The 17,514-nt window shown below is 41.8% G+C and overlaps 1 protein-coding gene and 1 pseudogene across 1 annotated transcript in view; one reads left to right on the top strand and one right to left on the bottom strand.

Moving 5' to 3' along the window:
* LOC139420445 (limb region 1 protein homolog) overlaps nt 1–17,514 on the bottom strand; it is a 142,073-nt gene that overhangs the window by 15,522 nt on the left and 109,037 nt on the right. The gene's annotated exons all lie outside the window — the stretch shown is intronic.
* LOC139420500 (uncharacterized) overlaps nt 4,308–17,514 on the top strand; it is a 52,393-nt pseudogene continuing 39,186 nt past the window's right edge.

Raw genomic sequence — 17,514 nt, 5'->3', positions numbered from 1 at the left:
TTGTTGATCATTGCTAGACAGACATTTTCAAGTCTTGCCATAGATTTTGTAATGCGATTTAAGTCAAAACTGTAACTAGACCATTTAGGACCATTCAATGTTGTCTTGGTAAGCACCTCCAATATAGATTTGGCCTTGTGTTTTAGGCTATTATCCTGCTGAAAGGTGAATTCATCTCCCAGTGTCTGATGGAAAGCAGACTGAACCAGGTTTTTCTCTGGGATTTTGCCCATGCTTATAGCTGTATTCTGTTTCTTTTTATCCACCCCAAAAATCCCTAGTCCTTGCCGATGACAAGCACACCCATAACATGATGCAGCCACCACCATGCTTGAAAATATGAAGAGTGGTACTCCGTGACTTGTTGTGTTGGATATGCCCCAAACATAACGCTTTTATTAGCCATATTTTTTGCAGTATTACTTATGTGCCTTGTTGCAAACAGGATGCATGTTTTGGAAAATATATATTTTTTCATTTAGATTAGTATTGTGGAGTAACTACACTGTTGTTGATCCATCCTCAGTTTTCTCCTATCAAAGCCATTAAACTTTGTAAATGTTTAAAAGTCACCATTGGCCTCATGGGGAAATCCCTGAGCATTTTCTTCCTCTCTGGCAACTCAGTTAGGAAGTATGCCTGTATCTTTGTAGTGATTGGGTGTATTGATACACCATCCAAACTGAAATTAATAACTTCACCATGCAAAAAGGGATATTCAGCGACTGCTTTTTTAAATGTTGTTGTATTCGGCGCATGTGACAAATACAATATTATTAAATGTAATTTCTTTTGGAGTTAATATATCCAACAGTTGGAATTTGTATTCACCCACAACCTGCATTCAGAATAACTGTCAAGGTTAGGAACATTGATAAAGGAGACTACCTAAACTACGGGTGTCAAACTCATTCCATAGAGGGCTAGTACATGCAGGTTTTTGTTTTTTCCTTTCAATTAAGCCCTAGACAACCAGGTGAAGGGAGTTCTTTACTAATTGGTGACCTTAATTCATCAATTAAATATAAGGGCGGTGAGAAAACCCTCACACACCCGGCCCTCCGTGGAATAACTTTGGCCCCCTGTGACCTAGACCATTTAAACTGGAACAACCATTTCAGTAACGGGGTGCAATAAATCTAACTAACCGACTGGACTGATAAGTTTAGAAAATGTATGTTATTTATAAAATATAAAATAACAACAGACAGATTATTAATGAAGACTTAACTGATAGAATATACTGAACTATAGATTATCATTGCTGCACAAAACCATCTGGTTTCAGAGACTAAAATAGATCATGAAGATTCCAACTTTCTTGAAACTGTCACGTCCTGACCTTAGTTCCTTTTTTATGTCTCTATTTTAGTTTGGTCAGGGCGTGAGTTGGGGTGGGCATTTTATGTTTTTTTCCTATGTTTTGTATTTCTGGTTTTGGCCTGGTATGGTTCCCAATCAGAGGCAGCGGTCAATCGTTGTCTCTGATTGAGGACCATACTTAGGCAGCCTGTTTTCCCGCTATGGGTTGTGGGTAGTTGTTTTCTGTTTTGTGTTGCTACACCTTGTTTCGTTTTTGTTTCACTATCTTTGTTATTTTGTTTAGCGTTTCTTTTCCAAGTCAGAAGATAACCGTTACAGAAACGCTTTAGAATATTATGGAAACTAAAAGATAGCCACCTTGCTTTTCACACAGACTCATCATCTACACATGTACTGTATACATCAATCACCTGCAGACTGTATTCTGAGTGCAGCCAGGGTTGGGAAGAGTAACATGTGAGACTACCATAAACATCTAAACTGGAACCATCATTTCAGTAACAGGAGCAATAAATCCAAGTAACCGATTGGAATAGCTTAGAAAAATGAATGTTATTTATATTTTAGTAACATGAGATTAATTCATCAATGTACATGCAAAAATATAGATATTGAAACCAACAATTTAAAATATCAACCTGTAATAGAGCATGCTGGGAAATATGATAATGAAGGGTGTGGTTTTGGTTCAACTCTGGTTATCAACACCTACACTGTTTTTGTTTTACACCACTGAATGTTAATTTAACTCTTTACAGTGTTAATTTAACTCTTGAATAAACAATAGAAATGTTCCACTGAAAAATCATACTAGTTAACACTGGCCAATTTGCTGTGTGCTTTGAAAGGAACATCTGCAGGCTTCCATACATTCAAAGAATCTTTTCGAATTCTGAAGAACCGTAGACTTAACTCAAAGGTTCTTTATCGGGCAAGAGTTCTCCAAAGAGCCTTAAGAGCTGAGGAAAAACCATTTAAGAAACTTACATTTTTTTCAGTGTAGATTATCCATACAGGTATCGAACAGTACCATGTCAGAACATATGAGTGCCTCTGAAGGTACATTATGTATATTTTTAACGTTTTGTGTACCCCCAGGGAACAATACTGTGCCCTAACTGTACAGGGATTTATCTGCCATTGAAATTCTTGGGTGGAGGCCTCCTGAGTGGTGCAGCAGTCTAAGACACTGCATCGCAGTGTTTTGCAGCGTCACTACAGCCTGGTGTTCGATCTCGTGACATAGAGTCCCATAGGGCGGCGCTCAATTAGCTCAGCTCTGTCCGGGTTAGGGGTGGGTTTGGCCAGGTCGGCTTCTAGGGTTAGAGCGTTGGGCCAGTAACCGAAAGGTTGCTTGATCGAATCCCAGAGCTGACAAGGACAAAAATCTGTCTTTCTACCCCTGAGCAAGGCAGTTAACCCACTGTCCCCAGGCACCGAAGACGTGGATGTCGATTTAAGGCAGCCCCCCGCACCTCTCTGATTCGGAGGGGTTAAATGCATTCAGTTGTACAACTGACTAGGTATCCCCCTTTCCCCTTCACTGGCTCATCGCATTGTTGTGGTGGGCCGGGCGCCTGCAGACTGACTTCAGTTGTCAGCTGAACAGTGTTTCCTCCAACACATTGGTGCAGTTGGCTTCCGGGTTAAGCGGGCGGGTGTTAAGAAGCGCAGCTTGGCGGGTCGTGATTTTGGAGGACGCATGACTCGACCTTCGCCTCTCCCGAGCCTGTTGGGGAGTTGCAGCAATGAGACAAGATTGTAATCATGAAATTGGGGAGAAAAAGGTGGTAAAAAAATAACAATTAAAAATAATCCTTGGGCGGGCTGCGTAAGCTTTCTTTTGGGATGCCCATGTCCAAACAGTGTAATTAAAAATATATATATATATTTTTGATAAATATAATGTCGGGATGGGTCTGCACTCAAAAATATGTTGCTTAAAGCTTGTGTAGAAATGTGTAGAATTGCAGGAAATTGGCTTGAAAATGCAACATTTTCTGTGCAGAGAAAATTCAGGGTCACGAGGGGCCGACTATGGCCATTATCATGCCCCCTGCCACGCCCAACACCTATGCCGCTTTTTGTTCTGAAAAAACCCCGCTGTCCCCTTATTTCTAAGAGTGTAATGCTATCGAAGAAAACTGTGGATGTGAATTAACATTAGAGGTTTGGAGGGGAAAGGAAAATGTAGGCCTTGCTTACTGAACAGCTAAGGACAGGATAAGGGGTAAATTAAGGTTGGAGTTAAAGGAAATATTATTTTGTATTTGTGCAACTCAGAGCGATGTTCTATCGATTCCAGGGATAATTTCATGTTTTTGTGTGCATCTGAGCGATTCACCGTTCAATCAGGCAGAAATACAGTTGGTATGGTGCATTTTGCATCATTGAATCCCCCCGATGCCTCATATGATGCAATACTCATCAAACTTGGCTGTATTTCTGCTTGCTTGAACGATGAATACGTATGAAAACATGAAATGACCCCTGGAATCAATAGAACATCGCTTAGAGATGCACAAAGATGATATAACATTCAAAATGGATGAATCTTTCCTTTAAGGTTAGGTATGGTTGTTGTTGTCTCTGCTTTATGACAGTGAGATATAACTTATACACTGAACAACAATATAAATGCAACAATTTCAAAGATTTAGCTGAGTTACAGTTCATATAAGGAAATCAGTCAATTGAAATAAATAAATCAGGCCCTAATCTATGGATGTCACATGACTGGGAATACTGATATGCATCTGGTCACAAGTAGGGGCATGGATCAATAAACCAGCGAGTATCTGGTGTGATCACCATTTGCCTCATGCAGCGCGGCACATCTCCTTCGCGAAGAGTTGATCAGGCTGTTGATTGTGGCCTGTGGAATGTTGTCCTACTCTTCACTGGCTGTGGGAAGTTGCTAGATATTGCCGGGAAGTGGAAGACGCTGTTGCAGACGTCGATCCATAGCATCCCAAACATGCTCAATGGGTGACCTGTCTGGTGAGTATGCAGCCATGGAAGAACAGGGACATTTTTTGCTTCCAGAAATTGTGTACAAATCCTTACGACATGGGGCTGTGCATTATGCTTATGCTGAAAAATGAGGTAGTGGCGGCTGATGAATGGCACGACAATAGGCCCTAGGATCTCGTGACGCTATCTATGTGCATTCAAATTGCCATTGATAAAATGCAACTGTGTTCATTGTCCGTAGTTTATCCCCGCCCATACCATAACCCCACCGCCACCATGGGGCACTTTGTTCACAACATTGACATCAGCAAAACGCTCGCCCACACAACGCCATGCACGCGGTCTGCCATGTACAGTCAAAACGGGGATTCATTCATGAAGAGCACACTTCTCCAGTGTGCCAGTGGCCCTCTGAAGTTGATTACAATGCTGAACTGCAGTCAGGTCCAGACCCTGGTGAGAACAACGAGCACGCAGTTGAGCTTCCCTGAGACGGTTTCTGACAGTTTGTGCAGAAATTCTTGGGTTGTTCAAACCCTCAGTTTCATCGGCTTTCCGGGTGGCTTGTTTCAGATGATCCAGTAGATGAAGAAGCCGGATGTGGAGGTCCTGGGCTGGCGTGGTTACACATGGTATGCCATTTTGAGGCCTGTTGGACGTACTGCCAAATTCTCTAAAACGACGTTGGAGGCAGCTTATAGGTAGATAAATCAACATTCAATTCTCTGGCAACAGCTCTGGTGGACATTCCTGCAGTCAGCATGCCAATGACACGCTCCCTCAAAACTCGAGACATCTGTGGCATTGTGTTGTGTGACAAAACTGCACATTTTAGATTGGCCTTTTACTGTCCCCAGCACAAGGTGCACCTGAAGAATGATCATGCTGTTTAATCAGCTTCTTGATATGCCACACCTTTCAGGTGGATGAATTATCTTGGAAAATTAGAAATGCTCACTAATAGGAATGTAAACAAAACTAGACCCTCAAAAGAAGTCCTTATGAAATATGTAACGCCTTAAATAATTTCATTTTAATGGCAACATATTCACTTAAGATCTCACTTGGTGAAGCCCGAAGGACAAAAAAAAAAATCATGAATTTAACAACTCTGTCACTAGCAAACACAGTCATGGGTGGTACTGGTAATAAATGCTCACTAACAGGGATGTAAACACATTTGTGCACCAAATTTGAAATACATTTCTGGGATGATTTATTTCAGCTCATGAAACATGGGACCAACACTTTAAATGTTGTGTTTATATTTTTGGTTCAGTGTAGATCCAGCCGGACTGTATCTGTCAGCTGTGCAGCGATCAGTCCGCACAGTCCTCACGACTACAGACAAAGTACCTGAGTGACAGGATCCAAACCTTGGATGGCCCCTTCACCCCGGGACACAGGGACTTGACCTTAGACAGACTGTTAGAGCACATTTCATTAACACGCCCATGTCATATGAAGTGTTCCAAAACGGTTTTAGCTGCTTCTCTGCGTCTATATTTATCTATCAGAAATTCCTCAACGATGTTGCCAAGCGCCTCAGGAGATGCCTTTTTGACACACCTGAGCAAATATAAACTTTCACTCCAGATGCGTACAATGCAATCATATTTTGCAAGGTGAATTCTGGGCTTGATGATTAATGTTGTTCGGGAAGAGTAATGCCGCTGAGCTAGTAAAAGAATTTGCACAAAACATAAACAGCATTCAAGTCAAGCATCAGATCTTTCAGAGTATCACTTTTGCGTACACTGAAAAAAATATGAGGTTCTTAAATGGTTCTTCCTCAGCTCTTAAGGTTCCTTGGAGAACTTTTGTCCAATAAAGAACCTTTGAGTTAAGTGTGGGGACTTTGACGTGGCAACTAAGGTTCTTCAGAATTTTAAAAGGTTCCCAAAATTGTATGGAAGCCTGCAGATAGCACACAGACAAGTTTCAACTAGTGTTGATTTTTCAGTGTAACATTTTTAGTGTTGATTCAAAAGTGGTGTAAAAGTACTCCAGTGTTGGTGTTAATAGCCAGAGTTGAACCAAAACCCTTCATTATCATATTTCCCAACATGCTCTATTGCAGGATGATTTCTACAATTGTTGGTTTCAATATCTATATTTTTGCATGTACATTGATTGATTTAATTAATCTTATGCTACTCAAATATACTGTAAATAACATACATTTTTTTAAACAATTCCAATATGTTACTTGGACTTACTGACATGGTGGTTCTGGTTTAGATATTTAAGGTAGTGTCATATCTTAGTCTTCCCAACCCTGGCAGTCATTCTGAATGCAGGTTGCAGGTGAATAACAATTCCACATATTGGATATCCAACAATTCCAATAAGAATTACACATAACTTTGCAGGCCAGCATAATGTGACTTGAGTTTTAGGCCCCTGCATTAGGTTCAAACTAGGCCCTCAAAAAAAAGCCTTATGAAAAATGTATTGCCTTAAAGAACTGGATTTTAATGACAACATATTAACTTAAGACTCTGTCACTAGCAAACACAGTCATGGGTGGTACTGGTAAAATCCACTCAAAAGGCTCCCTAGGACATATGCAAATAAGCTGAAAACACTACAGCAGGGCTTTTCATTTCCGGTCCTGGAGGGCTGAAACATTTCTGGGTTTTATATGGTTCTTCAGAGACCCTAAAATAGTTACCCTATGGCGGAGGTGTCAAACTCATTCCACGTATGGCCGAATGTCTGCCGTTTTTTTCCTTTCAATTAAGACCTACACAACCAGGTGAGGGAGTTCCTTACTAATTAGTGACCTTCATTCATCAATCAAGTACAAGGGTGGAGCGAAAACCCACAGACACTCGGCCCTCCGTGGAATGAGTTTGACACGTGCCCTATGTTATCGCTCTCAATAACCTTATTTGTTTCCAACTTGTACCTTTAATTTTAAGGGTGTAGGGCATTGTGATTGTGTATACAATTTTAAAGTTAATTATTTGTTCGACTCTAATCTTTCTGGTCTCAAGCTGATTTTGTTACAGCAGCTTGTGTCAACATTAAGTAGGAATGAAATCATTTCCACGATTTTCACTATTTGTTTCACATTCAGGCTTTATAACGCTTTTGGCCATCTATATAATATAAAGATGTCAGAGGTACTGAAAAGGTTATCCATACCATCAAGACATTGACATGTGTAGACATGCAGGTTGAAGACCTGGACAAGCCCTTTGCTGTCTCAGTTAGGAAGACTAACACCTGGGCAAACACTGGAGCCCAAAGATCTTCCATCAGCTATGGAAACCAGTACAAACCTGGTCGCTTTCGTCGACACACAAAATAAATGACTTCAAATTCATTTAGCACCGCATTCATCTGCACTGGACACTTAAGACCTTGTTTATACTTGCAAAATGATAAGGGGTCTTCATTGGAGAATATTGGTTGGTTGATAGGCGCAGTAAAATGATATAAAGACATGACACGCTGACTGTTTAGTCAAGTGTCTGCATCCTGTTAATTTAGACAGTTGGTAATACCTTGGATCTAAAGAGCCCTCAGATAGTAATTCTGTATATACTTCACTTCTCTGATCTCTTGTGTTGAAGCTGTCCTACAAAACGACAGACCTCTTAAGGACATACAAGATAATTGTCCCTCAACGTTTCTCTCCCACAGCCAACTTCAAACAGAGAAATTCCAAATTCGAGATTACGTTAAGCGTGGTTGGTGATGACTTATAGGGATCTCTCAACGATGACATGTTTTTGTGTTCTTTAGTGTCTTTGTGACGCATTGTATAGACCTGAGGAAAATACTCATGCTGTCTGGAATGCAAATAATGAATACAGGGATTACATCTACAAACCCAAGGACCGAAGGCCTCATGTCTTCAAGAGCCCGAACACAGACTAAAGACTAAACGCTTTCGCTAAACTGATGATGGAACATCCATCTTCTCATCTGATATATTGTCTCGAGAATTTCATGAACATGTATTTCATTTATGAAGCTAGTTGTCTGGATTCTGAGACAATTGGTGCATATAATGAGGGTACATGTAAGAGACACATTTCATATTTCCGAGTAAATTGGCATTATCTGAATCTGAGCAGCTACAAGCTGGCATAATGTTAAACTAGCAAATGTCTTACATATATGACCTAAGTAGTTTGCCCAAGAATCTAATACATACAAAGACGGTGACCTGAGTGCCATTTCCATGGTAACTCCTATTGGCTGGTCTGTAATCAGGGTGTAAGGCTATTCAGACAGTACCGGAGACCTTGAAAGTATAGGGAGAGAGGTGCTGTGACAAGACCCGTTGCTTTTCAGCAGTTCATTACATGGCACACTGCTCAGACTTGATCACATACAAAAGGAACTCATTTTAAGCTCTTTAAGCTACCCCCATAATCCACCAATGTGTGCAATGTGACATGAATATTTGCAAAGAAAAGGAGACATGCTCATGCATTCATGTCGCCTAATTCATTGTCAATGTTATGCTACCCACATTGAGGTTCCTTTCTTCTCATAATGCAGACAGCCAGAATTAGCGACCTTAAAAGGGTAGACATTGGAGACGATTTGGATCTGAAAGGAGTAAATAACTACAGTATTATAAATCACAACATCTATTAGAGAGACGTGGGCCTGATGTACATAAGCAAAGATGTCACCAGACCACCAATCCCACGGCTTGCTTCCCTGTAGGTTCATTTTTTTGGGGAAAGGTTAGCCACAAGAGCAGATTAAAACCCCACCAATCATCCTCTAATACCAGCAGTCTCTATAGAGCCCTTGTTGGGTTTTGCCTGTTGAATGTGTGGCTTATGGCGGCCAAAGAACTCTCGAGGGGGGAATCCTGAGGGGATTACTCTGACGTTTCCCATAAAGTGGGAAATAAAAACAGTCTTGAGGATGATCATAAACACGCTTCATCTCCAAGCCGCCCCCCACCCCGAACTAAATAGTGGACGCCCACTTTCTCCATTCAGCTTTTTTTGACACCCAGGGATAGAGACCTGACAAGAGGCAACTCCACTTGGAGAGGGATTAGTGTAAATCCAACTGATAATGAAATCAAGGGCTGAGTAGCTCTTGTTGGATTTGATACAAAAGATGGGCGAATTACTTTGTCTTTTTGGAAAATCCTCTATTTTCCTATGGTGAGAACTCCCTGATAAGTAGCCCAGGGTTCCTGCACAGCATACGAGCCTGTGGCCCCATCCCTATGCCCAACGGACCAATCGACGCCTCCATCCACTCCACATTGCTTGGACATTTCCCCATCCATACAGAAAACGATTTATACTGATCTAGTGACCAGCTAATCGTATTGTTATTGAACTAATCTGCAATCCACGGACATTTTGATTGGGATGACACAGTTTATCATTGTTGCCCACATGAACTCTCACCCCAATAAATCATTATGCTAAGTGGATAGAAAACTGTGACTGTGCTATTGTAACTATCACGCTATGTATGCAAGCACTGATACACATTTCTCCAATGTCAGAAAGCTTGTCAAAATGTTGTGGTTTTCCTAGCGGTCTCTTGCTATATCAAGGAACTCTGCCAAAACAGACACAGCCTTTTGAGTATGTTGATATGACCAGAGGCAGAAATGGCTCCTTGCTTGTGACAATGCATGATTGTGGGTCAAGAAGAAGGTACATTTGAATGCAGAATATCAACAACCAGCAGCTGTTTTTTTAAGAAACTACAGAGTGGGTTGTGTTGACTGAATGTCTAGTTATTCGATCTCAGACAGCAGTTATTAGTCAAATTTGAGCTTAAGTCATGAGGGAATGGCCAGTCCCCACTGGGCACACAGTGGTTGAATCAACATTGTTTCCACGTCACTTCAATTAAATTACATTGAATCTAAGTGGATTGATGTCTGTGCCCAGTGGGTCAGTCCTTCCAATATATGACTGTATAAAAATAATACAAATACTGAGCTATATTTGCTGGTTAAGTGTGCCTTGAATTCTAAATAAATCACTGACAGTGTCACCAGCAAAGCACCCTCACACCATCACACCTCCTCCTCCATGCTTCACGGTGGGAACCATACATGCGGAGATCATCCGTTCACCTACTCCGCGTCTCACAAAGACATGGCGATTGGAACTAAAAAATCTCAAATTTGGACTCATCAGATCAAAGGACAGATTTCCACCGGTCTGATGTCCATTGCTCGTGTTTCTTGGCCCATGCAAGTCTCTTCTTATTATTGGTGTCCTTTAGTAGTGGTTTCTTTGCTGCAATTAAACCGTGAAGGCCTGATTCACGCAGTCTCCTCTGAACAGTTGATGTTGAGATGTGTCTGTTTCTTGAACTCTTTGAAGCATTTCTTTGGGCTGTAATATCTGAGGCTGGTAACTCTAATGAACTTATCCTCTGCAGTAGAGGTAACTCAGGGTCTTCCTTTCCTGTAGCGGTCCTCATGAGAGCACTTCAAGAAAGATGTTTCCGCATTGACTGACCTTCATGTCAAAAATGAATGATGGACTGTCGTTTCTCTTTGCTTATTTGAGCTGTTCTTGCCATTATACGGACTTGGTCTTTTACCAAATAGGGCTATCTTCTGTTTACCACTGCTACCATGTCACAACAAAACTGATTGGCATAAATGCATTAAAAAGGAAAGAAATTCCACAAATTAACTCTTAACAAGGCACACCTATTATTTGAAATGCATTCCAGGTGACTACCTCATGAAGCTGGTTGAGAGATTACCAAGAGTGTGCAAAGCTGTCATAAAGGCAACTTTGAAGAATCTCAAATATAAAATATATTTTGTTTAACACATTTTTGGTTACTACATGATTCCATATGTGTTATTTCATTGTTTTGATGTCTTCACTATTATTCTACAATGTAGAAAATAGTCAAAATAAAGAAAAACCCTGGAATGAGTAGGTGCTCTAAAACTTTTCACCAGTAGTGTGTGTGTGTGTGTGTGTGTGTGTGTGTGTGTGTGTGTATATACTGCTCAAAAAGGGAACACTAACACATCCTAGATCTGAATGAATGAAATATTCTTATTAAATACTTTTTTCTTTACATAGTTGAATGTGCTGACAACAAAATCACACAAAAATTATCAATGGAAATCAAATTTATCAACCCATGGAGGTCTGGGTTTGGAGTCACACTCAAAATTAAAGTGGAAAACCACACTACAGGCTGATCCAACTGTAATGTCCTTAAAACAAGTCAAAATGAGGCTCAGTAGTGTGTGGGGCCTCCACGTGCCTGTATGACCTCCCTACAACGCCTGGGCATGCTCCTGATGAGGTGGAGGATGGTCTCCTGAGGGATCTCCTCCCAGACCTGGACTAAAGCATCCGCCAACTCCTGGCCAGTCTGTGGTGCAACATGGCGTTGGTGGATGGAGCGAGACATGATGTCCCAGATGTGCTCAATTGGATTCAGGTCTGGGGAACGGGCGGGCCAGTCCATAGCATCAATGCTGACACACTCCAGCCACATGAGGTCTAGCATTGTCTTGCATTAGGAGGAACCCAGGGCCAACCGTGCCAGCATATGGTCTCACAAGGGGTCTGAGGATCTCATCTCGATACCTAATGGCAGTCAGGCTACCTCTGGCGAGCACATGGAGGGCTGTGCGGCCCCCCAAAAAAAGCCACCCCACACCACACCATGACTGACCCACCGCCAAACCGGTCATGCTGGAGGATGTTGCAGGCAGCAGAATGTTCTCCAAGGCGTCTCCAGACTCTGTCACGTCTGTCACATGTGCTCAGCGTGAACTTGCTTTCATCTGTGAAGAGCACAGAGCGCCAGTGGCGAATTTGCCAATCTTGGTGTTCTCTGGCAAATGCCAAATGTCCTGCACGGTGTTGGGCTGTAAGCACAACCCCCACCTGTGGACATCGGGCCCTCATACCACCCTCATGGAGTCTGTTTCTGACCGTTTGAGCAGACACATGCACATTTGTGGCCTGCTGGAGGTCACTTTGCAGGGCTCTGCCAGCATTCAAAAGTGACCAAAACATCAGCCAGGAAGAATAGGAACTGAGAAGTGGTCTGTAGTCCCCACCTGCAGAACCACTCCTTTATTGGGAGTGTCTTGCTAAATGCCTATAATTTCCACCTGTTGTCTATTCCATTTGCACAACAGCATGTGAAATGTATTGTCAATCAGTGTTGCTTCCTAAGTGGACAGTTTGATTTCACAGAAGTGTGATTGACTTGGAGTTACATTGTGTTGTTTAAGTGTTCCCTTTATTTTTTTGAGCAGTGTATATATTAATACATTTGCTCAGAGAAATAGATTTTGTCATTTGAAAAAATCAAAAAAAGACGAGGGTCAAAATGATTCTGCTTTCAATATTCTATCACTCTTCCCTTGCGAGGATAAGGACACGGAGCCTTTTTCTAAAATGTTTAATGAGATTGGAGACCATATTTGAAGGGATATTAGACTATTCTTCCATACAGAATCATTCCAGATCATTGATAACCTTCGTCTGTGCTTATTGCTCTCTTCAATTCAAACCACAGGTTTTCAATGGTGTTCAAGCAGTGGAGTGTCCAGAGCGTAGACTCAGGGTTGCCACGGCCCCCACTGACATCTGATTGGCCACCGCATTGGGTATGCTAATACCCATATATAGATATATAGATCCAGGGACCATGACACAACGTCGCAAGAACGTCCTAAAAAACATCATCGGGGATGTCCCCAGAACCAACCAGAACGAGACAAAAATCGAATCCAATTTTATTTGTCACATGCGCCGAATACAACACTGTAAGGTGTAGACCTTACAGTGAAATACTTACTTACAAGCCCTTAAACCAACAATGCAGTTTTAAGAAAGTAGAGTTAAGAAAATATTTACTAAATAAACTAAAGTTTTTAAAAAAGTAACACAATAACAACAACAAGGTTATATACAGGGGGTATCAGTACTGAGTCAATGTGTACAGGTTAGTCAAGGTAATTGAGATAATTTGTACATGTAGGCAGGGGTATAAAACAATGAGGGGTGGGGGTCAATGCAAATAGTCCAGGTGGCCGTTTGATTAATTGTTCAAACAGTCTTATGGCTTGCGGGTCGAAGCTGTTAAGGACCCTTTTTGGACCTAGACTTGGCCCTCCGGTATCGCTTGCCGTGCGGTAGCAGAGAGAACAGTCTATGGCTTGGGGGACTGGACAATTTTTGGGGCCTTCCTCTGACACTGCCTAGTATATAGGTCCTGGATGGCAGGAAGTTTGGCCCCAGTGATGTACTGGGCCGTACGCACTACCTTCTGTAGAGCCTTACGGTCGGATGCTGAGCAGTTGCCATACCAGGCAGTGATGCAACTGGTCAGGATGGTCTCGATGGTGCTGCTGTAGAACTTTTGAATGAGGATCTGGGGACCCATGCCAAATCTTTTCAGTTTCCTGAGGGGCAATAGGCATTGTCGTGCCCTCTTCACGACTGTCTTAGTGTGTTTGGACCATGATAATTTGTTGGCGATGTGGACACTAAGGAGCTTCGGGAGAATGTCCTAAAAAGGTTGTGACATGGTTCTCAGTGACCTCCTGGGAACGCACAGGGAACTAGACAAAGATCCCGCAGAGAAAGTTCCCTTGGGACCATCAGTGGGAAAACGTTGAGCTTAAACCTGGAATTTTACACATCTTGTCATGGGTTTTGAGGGAAGAAAATGTCAATTTTAAGCAAATTTCGTGCAGTTTTACACATTTTGCCATGGAATGGGGAGAAAATGTTGCAGTTTTAAAGCAAATTTCCTCCAATTCTCCACATTTTGCCATGACTTATGCTCAGCCTGGTATCAACTGATAAGCATCAGTCTGGTAAGCTTTTGCAAAAAGGTATACATCAAGAAGCGTGAAGCATAACTCAATACATTGTATTCAATACAAAAGGATATGCATTGAGATATGCTTCTTGGTGAAAGGCTAAGACAGACCGACATATACACTCACAGACAGACAGGCAGACAGGGAGGCAGGCAGGGGTACGGTGGGGGTGAAACTCCATATTCGCAGCCATGGCTTTACAGGAAACTACATATGTGAAAACATGATCGCATGTGAAATAAATTTGACAACATGAGGATGCAAAATTTCAACATGTGATACCATGAAACTACAAATTTGAGCACGGGAAAAGACAATCTCGTGAAATATATGTGACAACATGGGGATACAAAATGTCAACAGTGTGTCACGTGAAAATGCAATTCCACATGTGAGAGTTTTCACGTGAACATTTTTCACATTGTGAAACTGCAAATTTCACATCTGAATCTGCAATTCACATGAGGTGAATTTTTGTAATGCTCCTCACATGTGAAAAGGTGGTGTTAACATGTGAACTCTAAATTAATACATGTGAACATATGAAGACTTTCATTCCAAAACACTATATGTCCATTTACAGAAGTGTTAGTAAATGAGCTTTTATTGTTTAAAGAAAATATGAGATTGGTGTGTTTTTTCACTATCATATTATGACATGAGTTTGTTCAATGACAGATATGTATTTGTTTAAAATCTATCACTTGATGGTTTTATTTAAGAGACACAATTGTGTTTTTTGCAAAATCCTATCAAATCTGAGAACAGTAATATTTTACCATGAAGGTAAAATCATTTAGGATGAAAAAACACGAATGTGAAACATTTGTGGATAAATCATTTTTGAAAAATTTACCTCAAATGTGTCTGTTGTTTTCCATGTGAAAATTTCAGCTCATGAATGAAAATGCGATTTCACATGTGAACTGCAAATTTCATTTCTTTTTTTTTTGGTAAGGAAATGAAATGATCTAGGGGTTTTAAAGTAGGTGGTACGCTAAAATAATGTAAAAACTGTTGAATCAAGGAGAACATTATTACATTGGACATGATCACCTAGTACTGACTTTTCAATATGATCTTTCTGCTGCACCACAAAGTCTGTAGCATGTCTCTACGCATTCATTACCTATAAAAAAAAATATTATGCCATCTGCACTGCTATTTTAGTTATCAGTTAATATGACTATTCTCTCATCATTTGAGTATTACATTGTTATTGATTATTGCATTGTTGGGTTCTGAGTTTGCAAGAAAGGCATTTCACTGTACTTGTGCATGTGACATTAAAACTTGAGTTCATTTACTGATATCAGCAATTTGAAGGGTTTTCTGAATAGTTGTCTGCTGTTTGTTGGGGATATTATTCTGTTTTAATGTTACTCCTGAATCACCATGATAACTATAATAGTTTTTGTTGAGTGTATTTTTTAACAAAGCTGAGATTTAATTTGAATTCCAAAGTGTGAGCATAGCAGGACATAGCAGGACAGAACAGCAGCCTCTGGTAAAAAACGGGGCGGGGGCCTATGCATATTTGTAAACAATAGCTGGTGCACGATATCTAAGGAAGTCTCAAGGTTTTGTTCGCCTGAGGTACAGTATCTCATGATAAGCTGTAGACCACTCTATCGACCTAGAAAGTTTGTATTTTTCGTAGCTGTCTACATACCCCTACAGACCGAGGCTGGGACTAAAACCGCACTCAATGAGCTGTATTCCGCCATAAACAAACAGGAAAACGTTCAACCAGAGGCGGTGCTCCTAGTGGCCAGGGACTTTAATGCAGGGAAACTTAAATCAGTTTAACCTAATTTCTATCAGCATGTTAAATGTGCAACCAGAGGGGAAAAAATTCTAGACCACCTTCACTTCACACACACGTACAAAGCTCTCCCTCGCCCTCTGTTTGGCAAATCTGACCATAACTCTATCCTCCTGATTCCTGCTTACAAGCAAAAAGTAAAGCAGGAAGCACCAGTGACTCGGTCTATAAAAAATGGTCAGATGAAGCAGATGCTAAACTACAGGACTGTCTTGCTAGCACAGACTGGAATATGTTCAGGGGTTCTTCTGATGGCATTGAGGAGTACACCACATCAGTCACTGGCTTTATCAATAAGTGCATCGAGGACGTCGTCCCCACAGCGAATGTACGTACATACCACAACCAACAGCCATGAATTACAGGCAACATTCGCACTGAGCTAAAGGAGTTCATAAGAAATCCCGCTATGCCCTCCGACGAACCATCAAACAGGCAAAGCGTCAATACAGGACTAAGATCGAATCGTACTACACTGGCTCTGACCCTTCGTTGGATGTGGCAGGGCTTGCAAACTATTACAGACTACAAAGGGAAGCACAGCTGAGAGCTGCCCAGTGACATAAGCCTACCAGACAAGCTAAATAACTTCTATGCTCACTTCGAGGCAAGTAACACTAAACATGCATGAGAGCATCAGCTGTTCCGGATGACAGTGTGATAACGCTCTCCGCAGCCGATGAGATTAAGACCTTTAAACAGGTCAACATTTACAAGGTCGCAGGGCCAGACGGGTAACCAGGACGTGTGCCCCGCGAATGCGTTGACCAACTGGCAAGTGTCTTCACTGACATTTTCAACCTCTCCCTATCTGAGTCTGTAATACCAACATGTTTCAAGCAGACCACCATAGTCCCTGTGCCCAAGAATACTAAGGTAACCTGCCTAAATGACTACCGACCCGTAGCACTCACATTTGTAGCCATGAAATGCATTGAAAGGCTGGTCATGGCTCACATCAACACCATTATCCCAGAAACCCTAGACCCACTCCAATTTGCATACCGCCCCAACAGATCCACAGATGATGCAATCTCCATTGCACTCCACACTGCCCTTTCACACCTGGACAAAAGGAACACCTATGTGAGAATGCTATTCATTGACTACAGCTCAGCATTCAACACCATAGTGCCCCCAAAGCTCATCACTAAGCTAAGGACCCTGGGACTAAACACTTACCTCTGCAACTGGATCCTGGACTTCCTGACGGGCCGCCCCAGGTGGTAAGAGTAGGGAACAACACAACAACACACAACACGCCACTCTGATTCTCAACACGGGGGCCCTTCAGGGGTGCATGCTCAGTCCCCTCCTGTACTCCCTGTTCACTCATAACTCCATGGCCAGGCACGAATCCAACACCATCAAGTTTGTTGATGACACAACAGTGGTAGGCCTGGTCACCGACAACGATGAAACAGCCTATAGGGAGGAGGTCAGAGACCTGATTGTGTGGTGCAAAAAAACAACCTCTCCATCAATGTGATCAAGACAAAGGAGATGCTTGTGGACTACAGAAAAAGGAGGACCGAGCACGCTCCCATTCTCATCGACGGGCTGTAGT

Source organism: Oncorhynchus clarkii, chromosome 11 (assembly GCF_045791955.1).
Source record: "Oncorhynchus clarkii lewisi isolate Uvic-CL-2024 chromosome 11, UVic_Ocla_1.0, whole genome shotgun sequence".
In the NCBI taxonomy this organism is placed as follows: domain Eukaryota; kingdom Metazoa; phylum Chordata; class Actinopteri; order Salmoniformes; family Salmonidae; genus Oncorhynchus; species Oncorhynchus clarkii.
Note: the sequence above shows the minus strand (reverse complement) of the source record. Positions and strands in the feature narration are given on the sequence as shown.